Source organism: Octopus bimaculoides, chromosome 4 (genome assembly GCF_046866305.1).
Source record: "Octopus bimaculoides isolate indiv1 chromosome 4, ASM4686630v1, whole genome shotgun sequence".
In the NCBI taxonomy this organism is placed as follows: domain Eukaryota; kingdom Metazoa; phylum Mollusca; class Cephalopoda; order Octopoda; family Octopodidae; genus Octopus; species Octopus bimaculoides.
The window spans coordinates 71804044-71816497 of record NC_142931.1 but is presented as its reverse complement, the minus strand read 5'-3'; the positions used below and the strand labels follow the sequence as shown (position 1 = coordinate 71816497).

The 12454-nt window shown below is 30.8% G+C and overlaps 1 long non-coding RNA gene across 2 annotated transcripts in view; it reads left to right on the top strand.

Annotated features, from left to right (window-relative positions):
* LOC128247595 (uncharacterized) overlaps nucleotides 1-12454 on the top strand; it is a 168911-nt gene that overhangs the window by 135878 nt on the left and 20579 nt on the right. For both annotated transcript variants that reach the window (XR_016241538.1, XR_016241537.1), the window contains exons 4-5: nucleotides 1234-1375; nucleotides 2204-2437. This is a non-coding gene — a long non-coding RNA (uncharacterized LOC128247595). The remainder of the gene's footprint in view (nucleotides 1-1233; nucleotides 1376-2203; nucleotides 2438-12454) is intronic.

The following is a 12454-nucleotide window of genomic DNA, read 5'->3' as shown; positions in this document are numbered from 1 at the left end:
GTGAAATTTGAACTTAGAATCTAAAGACGGACGAATTGAATTCCGTGTCACATTTTTTTAATTGGTTATAGTGTTCAGGAAGAAGAGGGGGGGTCAGTGTGTATCTGAAATCCGATGTAGTTGACTTAGGCTTCACACCAGTTGCTCACCGAAGTCGGGATTCTATCAAATTAGATTAAAGTTTCCTTTGCTGTATTTGTAGCCTTATTGGTGCATTGCAGTAGATACAGGTGAGTTCTTAATAAGCTTCATTTGAAGTATAGTTCTTGTAATGTATTTTATTTTAGGTTAGTTCAGTTCTATGTTACATTTTTAATTTTTCAATGTTTTCTATGGCTGCGATTTTTATTGCTGGGTACGGTGAAGAAAAAGGAATATATACTAATTTAGTTAAGGATAAGGGTATGCAGTAGAGAAATTCTGGGCATGGGCTTCTATCTTTCATTCCTATTATATATGGGTGAGATATCAAGTTACAAAATGCGGGTATTGAATTTCTTAAAAGCTTTAGTATGTTTGAATCAGCATCTTAAGGCCTGTTATAGTCTACAATTAAGTTGTGTTCCGACGTAAATATTTGGTGCATTTCTCCTATACATAACCCACATCTTTTCCCCATATTCTATACGTATTAGCCGTACCAATTATCTCCCACTCTGTGGTAAAGCTATGGGGCCAGATTAGTCTGTTTAAGCCCGTGTTGTTCAATTAATTTCTATCTCTAAATGAATTTAAATGATTTAATAGACGTTTTCTGAAAATTTAGCGAGGTCGCTCCTATATAGGAGTATGTTCCTCTGTCACATACGATCTTACATTGATACACTAATTTCTTTGTCAAACATCTTAGAAATATTGATTTCCCGGACTAACGTGTCTCGGATCAAACAAAAATGTTTGCAATATGATTAACAGAAAAAAATCTTCATCACCAAGCTTTTTCTAATCAGATAGTTTTACAAGAATTAATTCAGCATGTGAGTATTCAATTCTTTTGTGGTTATTAAGTGCAAAATGAAGAAAGGAAATTAATTATTTCAACTTATAATTTGGCTCTAACTTTACGGATAAGAATTTCAAAGCAATTTATAATATTAGCACAAAGAAATCAGGAGCGCCTGCACTATAGTCAGACTCATTAGAAATAGCAAATAAACCCCAATTAAATTACACTACCGTCTTAAAACTGACTTCAAATATATCTAAGATAATGAATCTTATATTCAATTTCAGTGTATATAAGGGAGATTGGTACAAGTGGAACACTTTTAGTGACAACTATGTCAGACGTGATGTAAGTGATTGTGGAAGCTACTGCGAATTGAAGGCATCAAAGAGAACATATATAATATAGAGAGGAGAATCTAGGAAAAAGGTAACGATATTTTCATTAAAAGAGCGTATTTAAATAAAGACATATACTAAAAAAGTATATATATATATACATTACATTTAATCTTTTATATATAAACAGAAATTTAATTTTAACTATTATCGTCATCAGCACATTCTTTCAATTCAAGATAAGAAAGAATTTTGTATAGAGCAAAAATGCCACATCAATCAAAACACCTACGCTTGTACTAAATGATATTACTGAAAAAAAGTTAACGATAAAAGCGTTAAATAGATACATGCATTACAAACATATGTGAGCTGAAAATATAAAATTTGTAATGGAAATCTAATAAATTCAATTATAACACAATATTTTTCCTTGGTAGATTTTTCTAACTTAGAATCATTCTAAGTGCAGGTACATATACAGATTATATAGAAAAGTATGAATCTATATCAGCATTGCTCTCTCTCTCTCTCTCTCTCTCTCTCTCTCTCTCTCTCTCTCTCTTTCTCTCTTTCTCTCTCTCTCTCTCACTCTCTCTCTCTTTCTCTTTCTTTGTATATATATATATATATATATATATATATATATATATATATATATATACATATATTAAGACGTTTGTATGGATAACTGAATAAATGTCACTGCGCCTCCATGCAAGTGAATATTTACATTCTTGTTCTTATCTACATTCCGGATAAAAATATTTTACTGATTCAATTATGTATATTATGTATTTCTGTAGTGCTCTTTTCATTATAGGGTTGAGCCTCATTAAAGTTCCGATATAATAATTTAATGTGATGTCATATAAACTGCAATCTTTTTATAATGAAGCAAACATATTTCCATAAACAGCTACTACAGGTGGTGGTGGTGGTGGTATATGTGGCGGAGCATGAGGAGGATGAGGAGGAGAAAGATGAAGATGGGCTTTCCAATCGAAGTTGACGAAGTTGACGTATGTATATATATGCATATATAGATACAACACAAAAACAAAACGTGGACAGAATGAGAAACGAGATATGCAACATTAAGAATATTTCCTTCATCAGTTGTCCTCTGTTTTCTCTGATCCGCGTTTCAAAGGTAAGGACAAGACGCGACTTCATTAAAACCGCCATTCCCGCAAAGCAAATTAAATGAAATTTGAGATTGTTTACTCTGGTCATGTATGTTTTTTTTTTAAGCCAAAAAATTATTTTTAATTTATGGTTCTCTTCGATTTCATTCATACAAGGCGATGTTTATTCCTTTTATATTATTTTGAAATAATATTATTTTTTTTTTGTTATTCATATCACCGCTTTTTTTAAATAACCGTTAATCGAAAACGTCCAAGCAAACTCAGATGTCTATGTGCCAATATGAATTGTATCATAATATATCATACGTATAACTTTAATTCGTGTTCCATTTCAGATCACAGCTGCCCGACGAACGGGATCGTGAAACTCTGAATAGCAATATTCTGTCATGTTTTTGTGCCTTTAATAATGAACTGTATATATATATATATATATATATATATATATATATATATATATATATATATATATGCGTGTGCGTGTGTTAGTGTATATACACGCGTTAACATACATGTAGAAATGAACACACGGATACATAGGAGTGAAACAATTATTAATTCTTAACCAGCGAACAAATCATCTATCTTGCAGTAATGTAGCTAAACTCCATGAAACCTCTTTTACAGTAGAACTGTTGATGCAGAATACATAAAAGCAGGTTACCCACAAGAAAAACAATATTTCGTGATCCTATTGCACTTAGTTTTGGTATGGTTGAGATTATCATTAAAATATATAAACAAAATAAATATATTACATGCATAAACCCAGTATACTTTCTTGCACAAGAACAACAGGAAGTATAATTTCCTTGAAGGGGAGAGTTCTTATGAAATTTTTGCCTCTTGTAAATTCACCGTTTCACGTTGCATAGCAAGAGATTTAATGTTATTGGCAAATGATTATTGGTATGTGTGAGTGTCTCCGTGCAAAATGGGTGCAGGTCTTATATTATACTATATTTTTTTGTTTCTAAACTTTATTGGCAAAGGGTGGAAATTATTGGCAGTGGTATGCTCGTTCACACATGCACCATAGCATATATATATATATATATATATATATATATATATATATATATATATATATATATATATATATGTGTGTGTGTGTGTGTGTGTGTGTGTGTGTGTGTGTGTGTGTGTGTGTGTGTGTGTGTGTGTATCCATACACACATGCTTGTGCCTCTGTGTGTGTGTATAATAGTCTGAGTAAGAGTGAAAGATATGTACTACTGCTATTAATGATATGTACTGCTGCTATTACTACTATTACCAGCAACACCACCACCACCACCACCACCACCACCACTACCAGCACTAATAACAACACTAATAGAGGTGATGGTGATGATGGTGGTAGTATTATTCATATGAACATTGACTTGACTGAAATGTAAAATTTCTAGAAAAGTGTATGAATAATAGCAAAAACTTCAATGAAAACAGGAATGTTGTTTATAATATTCCTGAATTATTTCTTTAAATGCGATCAAAGAAAAATAAAACTGTTCAAGTACCACAAAACCTTGACGCCTAAGCTGCACCTGGGCAAATTATTTCCTTGAGAAAAGCTGGATAAATGCGAACTAAGTTGGCACATTCACCAAAAGGCAAAATTTAACCCAAATACTGATTGTTTAATAGAGTTCGGAAGATTATCAACCTGTATTATACATATCATATATGTATCTGTGTGTATGTGTGTGTGTGTATGTGTGTGTGTGTATACGAGTGTACAAATAAGAATATATTAGTACTATGCTGAAAATTTCTTAGCTTTAAAGCTATCGCGAAAGGACAGGCTGGAAGCTCGACCTTCCGTGTTCTTTTACAGGGTTTAGAAATACTGAAGGAGAGATGCGATAAGTGTGTGAATTCGGAAGGGGAATATGTTGAAAAAAATCATAATTAACTGATCTTCCATTAAATTCTTTTACCCAAACTAAGAACCGTTTCTGCACTATCTCGTACAGTATAATCAATGGTTAGAAAATTTAGGAACCTATTTACTTATGTACATTTTATGTATTGTTTACCTGGAATGTTCATAACCTCCATTTAAAACTAATCGTGCTTTCAATTATGATGAAATGATTATCTTGTGTATTAGAGAGAGAGAGAGAGCGACATGACGCATGTATACATGCATACATAGATAAATGCAAACATATATGTATGTATGTATGTATGTATGTATGTATATATATATATTTATATATATATATATATATATATTTATATATATATATATATATATATATAATATATATATATATATATATATATATATATATATATATATATATATATATATATATATATATATATATATATATATATATATATATATTTGAAGGTTTTTAACTTTTAAATTCGTATATTTAAAAGAGATAGAAACTTCAAATTCGATATATCCAAGATCGATTTATTTACCACTCTATGTCAACATTTCTGTGCCGAAACTTATCGAGTGACTGGCCCATTGGATTTCCGACATTTGGCACTTCTTCAGGAATGGCTACCATCAGAACAAATTACGAAAAAACACATACATAACGATCATAATAAATTATTAAATTATTAAAATTTCGTTTACGTCCACCATTATTTTTTCCGTTATTATATATATATATATATATATATATATATATATATATATATATATATATATATATATATATATATATATATATATAGGGGAGGTAACTCCTTAATTTTTCTATTGTTATTGCTCTCCTGTGAATGTCTACTAGATTAATTTATTTTATTTATTTATTTATTTATTCATTTATTTATTAATTTATTTATCTATTAATTTAGTTATTAATTTTAAAATTATTATCTATTATCCCCTATATGTCGACTATATTCATAGCCCCTAGAGGGTTCACATGTCTATTATTCCATTTTATATTATTATTGTTAGGTCTCTTTACTTTGCTAAGAGAAATCTCAGTTCAGCCATCAAACCACCTAGGAATCATTACAAGCCCCTTTACTAAAAACAAATTATTAATATTTTGATATTTTATCATTCTTTGCTATTACCATTTTTTTCTATGGTTTTCATATAAAAACTTGACCCTCATCTCTTCCTACTAAATGTTTAGTCATTTATTTTGTTCTCAGTTCTTACTTTTATTTCATATCTACCCTTAATTTGTTAGAGTCACTTATTTACATTGTATTTGGAGATCAAACACTTAATTGTGTTGTACTATACTATATTACCTGTTCCTTGCTTTACCCGTATACATATGCATATATACATACATACACATACATACATATACATACATATATATATATATATACACACGTATATACACATATATATATACACATATATATGCACATACATACACATATACATATACATATATATATACATATACATATATACACATATATATACATACACAAACACACCTATACATGTACGCACTTACACACACACACACATATATATATATATATATATGTATGCGTATCCTTATCTCCGTTCAGATACACACATATACACACACTTATATGCACTCATCCATATATGCATAACTACACATACACAAACATACATGAGATATCATGATGTACTTCCTCACATCCTAAGATCATTTATATCATTTATTGGTAACGGTTGCAACATCCTCTGCAAAATTATATATATATATATATATATATATATATATATATATATATATATATATATATATATATATATATATATATATATATATATATATATATATATATATATATATATATATATATATATATATATATAATTTTGCAGAGGATGTTGCAACCGTTACCAATAAATGATATATATATCTTATATATATAATATATATATATATCTTTTTCCGAAAGAATCTAGTGCTCTTAGCATAGATGTTCTTGGGGCCGTCCAGATTAGAGCAGTCTCGATAGTAACAGACCGAAACTACAAAGACGATCTGATTCTCAACTGAAGATTGAAAGCTCCGGATGACCCATCCTTGTTTTTTCCTGTCCTTTTTTGTATCGTCTAACTGTCCGAATGTTATGTTGTCGCCTGTTACGTTCTTGTTCCATTTTTTGTATTTGTCTTTCTTTTATATACACACATTGCGGCGTACGTACACTTTTGGTCTCCTATATATATATATATATATATATATATATATATATATATATATATATATATATATATATATATATATATATATATATATATATATATATATATATATATATATATATATATATATATATATATATATATATATATATATATATACATATATATATATATATATATATAAAACAAATAGTAAATGAGTATATGCATATATACGTACAGGTATGTGCATACCGACATTCACCTGTATGTATAGGTCATATCTGGGTACAGGACATTGCAAACACACGTAGACGTTAACACACGAGCCACATAGAGAACATTATACTTCATCTTCTCTCTCTCAGCTACCCACGTTTTAACACCGGCGTTTCGACGGTTCATTTATGTTTGTCTGTGTCAGTGTGTGCGTGTGTATGAGTATGTGTGTGTGTTTGCACGTGTTACTCTATGCATAAGGTATATTAGCGAATATATAATTCCTTGTATGATAAGAATTATTCTATCGCTGATAATTAATTGGTGACAATACTTCATAGACTAGAAAATAATCTGCTTTAGAGAAATCGAGTTAGAAAGTATGCACTTGCTTACATAACCTGCCAGATACTCACACACACAAAGTGGAAGAAAGAGAGTATACTTTTAAGTATATGCACATATCTATCGAGCATTATTAGCAACCTGGAATTTCGAAATTGCGTCCATGTTAATTGAAAACTATGCCACGCGGTGGAAATGACATAAAACTGCTTCTGTTGCTATTATATATACACATATTTACATTCTCAGTTCAAATTCCGCCGAGGGCGACTTTGCCTTTCGTCCTTTCGGGGTCGATAAATTAAGTACCAGCTGCATACTGGGGTCGATCTAATCAACCGCCCCCCCACCTCCGCCAAACTTTCGGGCCTCGTACCTAGAGCAGAAAAGATTATATATACACACATACATGCACAAATATAGCTACTTGCTCGTAGTTTAATATATGCGTATGTGTGTGTGTGAGAGAGATGGATACGGTGTGTGCGCGCATGCGCGTGCGCGTGCGATTGTATAAATAGAAGTTTATGCTAATGTGTATATGTATGAGTTTTTGAATATAACTTCGACTATGTTCACACGTGGAAGTACTTTATTTGCATCAGTATATCATTATCTAATAGAGATTATCTTTTATATAGATCATCATATATTTCCATTATTATTGAAATTCTTACTCTGACCATTTTTAATGAACTTGAAATGATGAACATACGGAAAGAAGTTTTGATAATTACATAATTTTACTATATTGTCATTTGTTTTTCTGTTTGTTTCATGTTGTTTCGTATATATTTGTATTTATAGTTTGTTCACAATAACATTTCCTATTTAATTTGGCTAAAAACATTAATTCATTTTCTTAAATTAGTTTTATAATGTCTGAGTCAACCGTAAAAGCAACAGTACTAAAACACAGTTCTTGATAACATATTATTAGATTTTCCAGAAAAAGTCTAAGCATTCTCAAAGAAATTAGATAAAAGAACACGCCTGCTCATCAAAATTAGAAATATGCAATTTCAAGGAGAAATAGCTACTTAAAGCTGTGGATTATTAAAATAACTATTATACTGCATCCAGGTTACAGGAGTTAGATTCAATACAATTCAATACAATAAAACAACCGTAATGCATGTGAGTAAAATAGTTATAAATTAGAGTACTGTGTAATGATTTCGAACACATCTCTGTGCACATGTATATATAGTTTTATTTGTGGATGCGCAATGGCCTAGTGGTTAGGGCAGCGGAATGGCTGTTATAGGATCGCGGCTTCGATTCCCAGACAGGGCGTTATGAGTGTTTATTGAGCGAAAACACCTAAAAGCTCCACGAGGATCCGGCAGAGGTGTTGGTGGCGAACCCTGCTGCACTCTTTTATCACAACTTTCTCTCACTCTTTCTTCTTGTTTCTGTTGTATCCGTATTTCGAAGGGCTAGCCTTGTCACACTGTGTCACGCTGAATCTCCCCCAGAACTAGGTTAAAGGTACACGTGTCTGTGGAATGCTCAGCCACTTACACGTTAATTTCACGAGCAGGATATTCCGTTAATTAGATGGACTGAAACCCTCGTCGTCATAACCGACGGAGTGCCGTCATGGTTTTATGTATGGTGTACGTATATTTGAATGTGTATGTATGTATATATATATATATATATATATATATATATATATATATATATATATATATATATATATGCGTGTGTGTGTGTGTGTGTGTGTGCGTGTGTATATATATATATGCATGTATGTACGTATATAGGTGTATACGTGAGCTTAGGTAAGCATGTGTGTAGTTGATTTGTATATAATTGTGAATCTATATATACATGATAAATTTTTAGACGTTCATACATGTGTGAAATCTTGTCCTAGTTTTGTATTTTCGTTTGGTTATATGAATATATGTATATATACAGAGATGTGTTTGTCTGCAAACAGTCATGTAAAACCGTGTGTGATTACTGGCATAGTCATTTATAGCTGTGTATTTAACGTACATTTCAATGAGTAGATTCAGTCAAGCAAAATGTTTTTCCACTTACTGCTTTGCATGTGTCTGTGTCTATGTATGAGTGTATGCCTGTATGTATGAATATAGTTATCTATGTAGAGATATGTATGGGTTTTTGCATATATTATTTTGCATGTGAGTCTGCGTATGCGAATGTCTGAGCCTGAGTGACTGTAGGTGTATATTTAAAAATATTTCTACTTACGTTTTTTTGTTTAATTTATTGTATATGTCCATACGTGTATCGTTCTCCGTTCGTGTTTGTGTGTATGTAACTGCATACCTCTGTGTGTGTGTATATATAGAGAGATTGACAGATAGATAGATAGAGATAGATAGATAGATAGATAGATAGATAGATAGATAGATAGATAGATAGATAGATAGATAGATAGACAGATAGATATGTATATAGATAGATAGATAGATAGATAGATAGATAGATAGATAGATAGATAGACAGTAGACATAGACAGTAGACATAGACAGATAGATAGATAGACAAATAAATAGGTATATATTTCTGCTTATGTTTATTTTTTTAGATTTATATCTTCATACATGTATTATATTCTGTTGTCTATGTAACTACATATGTCTACGTGTATGTGAGTGTGTGTGTGTGTGTGTGCGTGTGTGTGTGTGTGTTTGTGTGAGCTTGTGTACACGCACGTTTTGTGCATATGAAAGTGTACATGACTCCTTTGTCTGTCTTTTCCTTTGTGTGTTTGCATCAATCTATGTGCGTCTGTCTGTGTCTACGCTCTTTTTATAAATTTCTCAACTGAAAAACAAAAATAATGGTGAAAACGATTTGATCTCATTTTAGATGATCAAAGGATAGAGAAATAGAGCAATGAAAATACGGTGAAGAATAACAATAACAGACGATCTCAACGAACAAAGTAATAATAATAAACCCCCAAATATTTCGAGATTGATGAATAAAATGTAACTAAAGTATTTATTAATAGAACAAAAAAAATGCACAAGCGTATAAGGAAATAAAATATCAAAAATATATCTGAACTGGCATAGAAATGAAAAATGTTTACAAAGAAAATAAAATGCAAGAATCTGAATAGTGAAAACGAGTGAAAACCGCAATGAAATGAAAGCAACTGAAATAATCTTGGAATATTTATGAGAAACATTACTATATCAGCATCAGAAATGGTTCGATTAGATTCCATACATATAGCAAACATATTTAAGATTTCTGCAAACTATGAATAACTTTTCTTCGAATCTAAACAATAGTTCTTGCGGCTGCGAACAAAAGTAGTTTATTGTTTGGTATTTTATTTGTATCGAACCAACAAAATTAACGTAATTCATAGAATATCAAACAAAAACTTCTTTAGATTTTATAGTTTATTACTTTGAATATGATAGTTACTGACTCATATAACAGACACCCTTTAACTGTATATGTATGCTTAATTGATTTTTGTGTATTTTGGCAATCATACAAAATGCCAAAATGTATCATGACCTTCATTAATGAGTCTTCTGTTTTCGACATCTACATGCCTCTAATGTATGTCCTAGATCCAGAAATTAATGTTAATGCTTTGAAGACTTGGTTGGTGCATCATCGAGTTACTTTTTGCCTCATTGCTTTTCATTGTAACCTATTGCTGAGTATAAAGCGTTATGTTAGACGTAATTCCCTGCAGCTCAGGTTTCAAACATCTGTCATTTATTTTGTCAAAAATTGTTAGTAAATACTCAGTTTTATACTCAAGTCTCAAGAAATCAAAATTTAACTGTTCAGATTAAGCGATTTTTCAATGAATTTGCATCGAAGTGAATTAGTCGCCTGTAAAGTTACTTGTAATCATGAACAAACCAAGTAAGTGATATATTTGTCTTTTGTGAATAAAGTGCAGAGTAATTAGATTTAATGTTCGCTAAGAGAAAAGCGAAATATTCATGAGATTGTTTAATATGTACACGGAATATAGCATCTAGGTCTTGTTGGACCATTACATCCCTGATTGTGAGTCTATTTCTTGTCTGTGTGACAGAGAAGAACATCTGTTTCTGCATGCTTGGTTGTGAATGATGCTTGGCGATTACCATTCACCATTTTATTACTTTGGAAATTAAAGTTAAAAATGCATTAATTTACAGTTTTATTTCTTTTAAATATTGACATTTTGCAGTAAAAGCTCTATTGAAGTTAGATATATGTAGTCCACTCAGTGATCGAAGGATTTGCCTGTTTTATTGAAGAAGTCCTTTGAAGAATGTTCACTTCAGAGTAAAATTGACTTCATATTCTAAAAGTGGTTCTGATTTTACTAAAACGGATAGTATACTTCCAAATGACTTTCTCTTGATCAATTTTCAAAGACTCCATGTGAAGGATTCATATATTTTAGTGTATACATTCATGAGTTCAGTAAAGCAACTTGCAGATTTTAGGAGGGGGTCTGGAGAGCCATTTTGCAATTGTGAAGTTCTTTACGTAATGATAACTCATTGTTTCTCTTATTTTTCTGATACGATTGACTTGTTAAATATTGATGCATCTAGAATATGGTGCCTACAACTGGAAGAAGTTGTGCCTAGTCTACTATAATGGCAATCATGGAAACATCATGAAATATCGGCCAACTATATCTGTTTCTGAATTGCGTAATATCTTATATTATGTATGAAGATTAGCATGCACAAAAATATAAGCAATTGATTTCTCATTCCCCAATTATGCTACCATGATTTCTCTCGTGAATCACTCCTTTAGTCTAAACAATTTTTGCAACGTCATTTGGTTTTCATTGTAATGTTCTTTTCCATCTTTGTCTCAATAAATATAATATTCTCTATATCTTCCAAAATATTTCAGATGTTTTGCAAGGGAATCGTTTAGTCCCTAGAACGATTAATTTAGGTTTACGGTTCTAAGAAATTTCCTAGTTGAGTAATTGCGTTACTTTAAAATTTTATTCGTAACAGTTAAATCAATCAATTTTTCACACATGTGTCTCAAATCCTATTGAGTAAGTAAAACTTGTGAGTTTTGTTGTTTCCGTTTTCCTGTATAGTGTATGCCTTTCAATAATGTCATGATTTGGATGGTAATATCTTGCTTTGAAATCAATAATATATTGATATTAAAACAGGTTATGTACTTAAAGACTTTTGAAAAAGCTAGTTATTCTATCTGCACCATTCATTTCACAAGTGAGCTTTCAGTTTATTATACGCTCATGATCATTCAGAAAAATAACAGCGCAAGATTCAGTAAATTTAAGTAACGTATTTTTCGTTTTAATTGACATGTTGATATGAACAGATTAAGTTAATCAACATATCTTCTATGA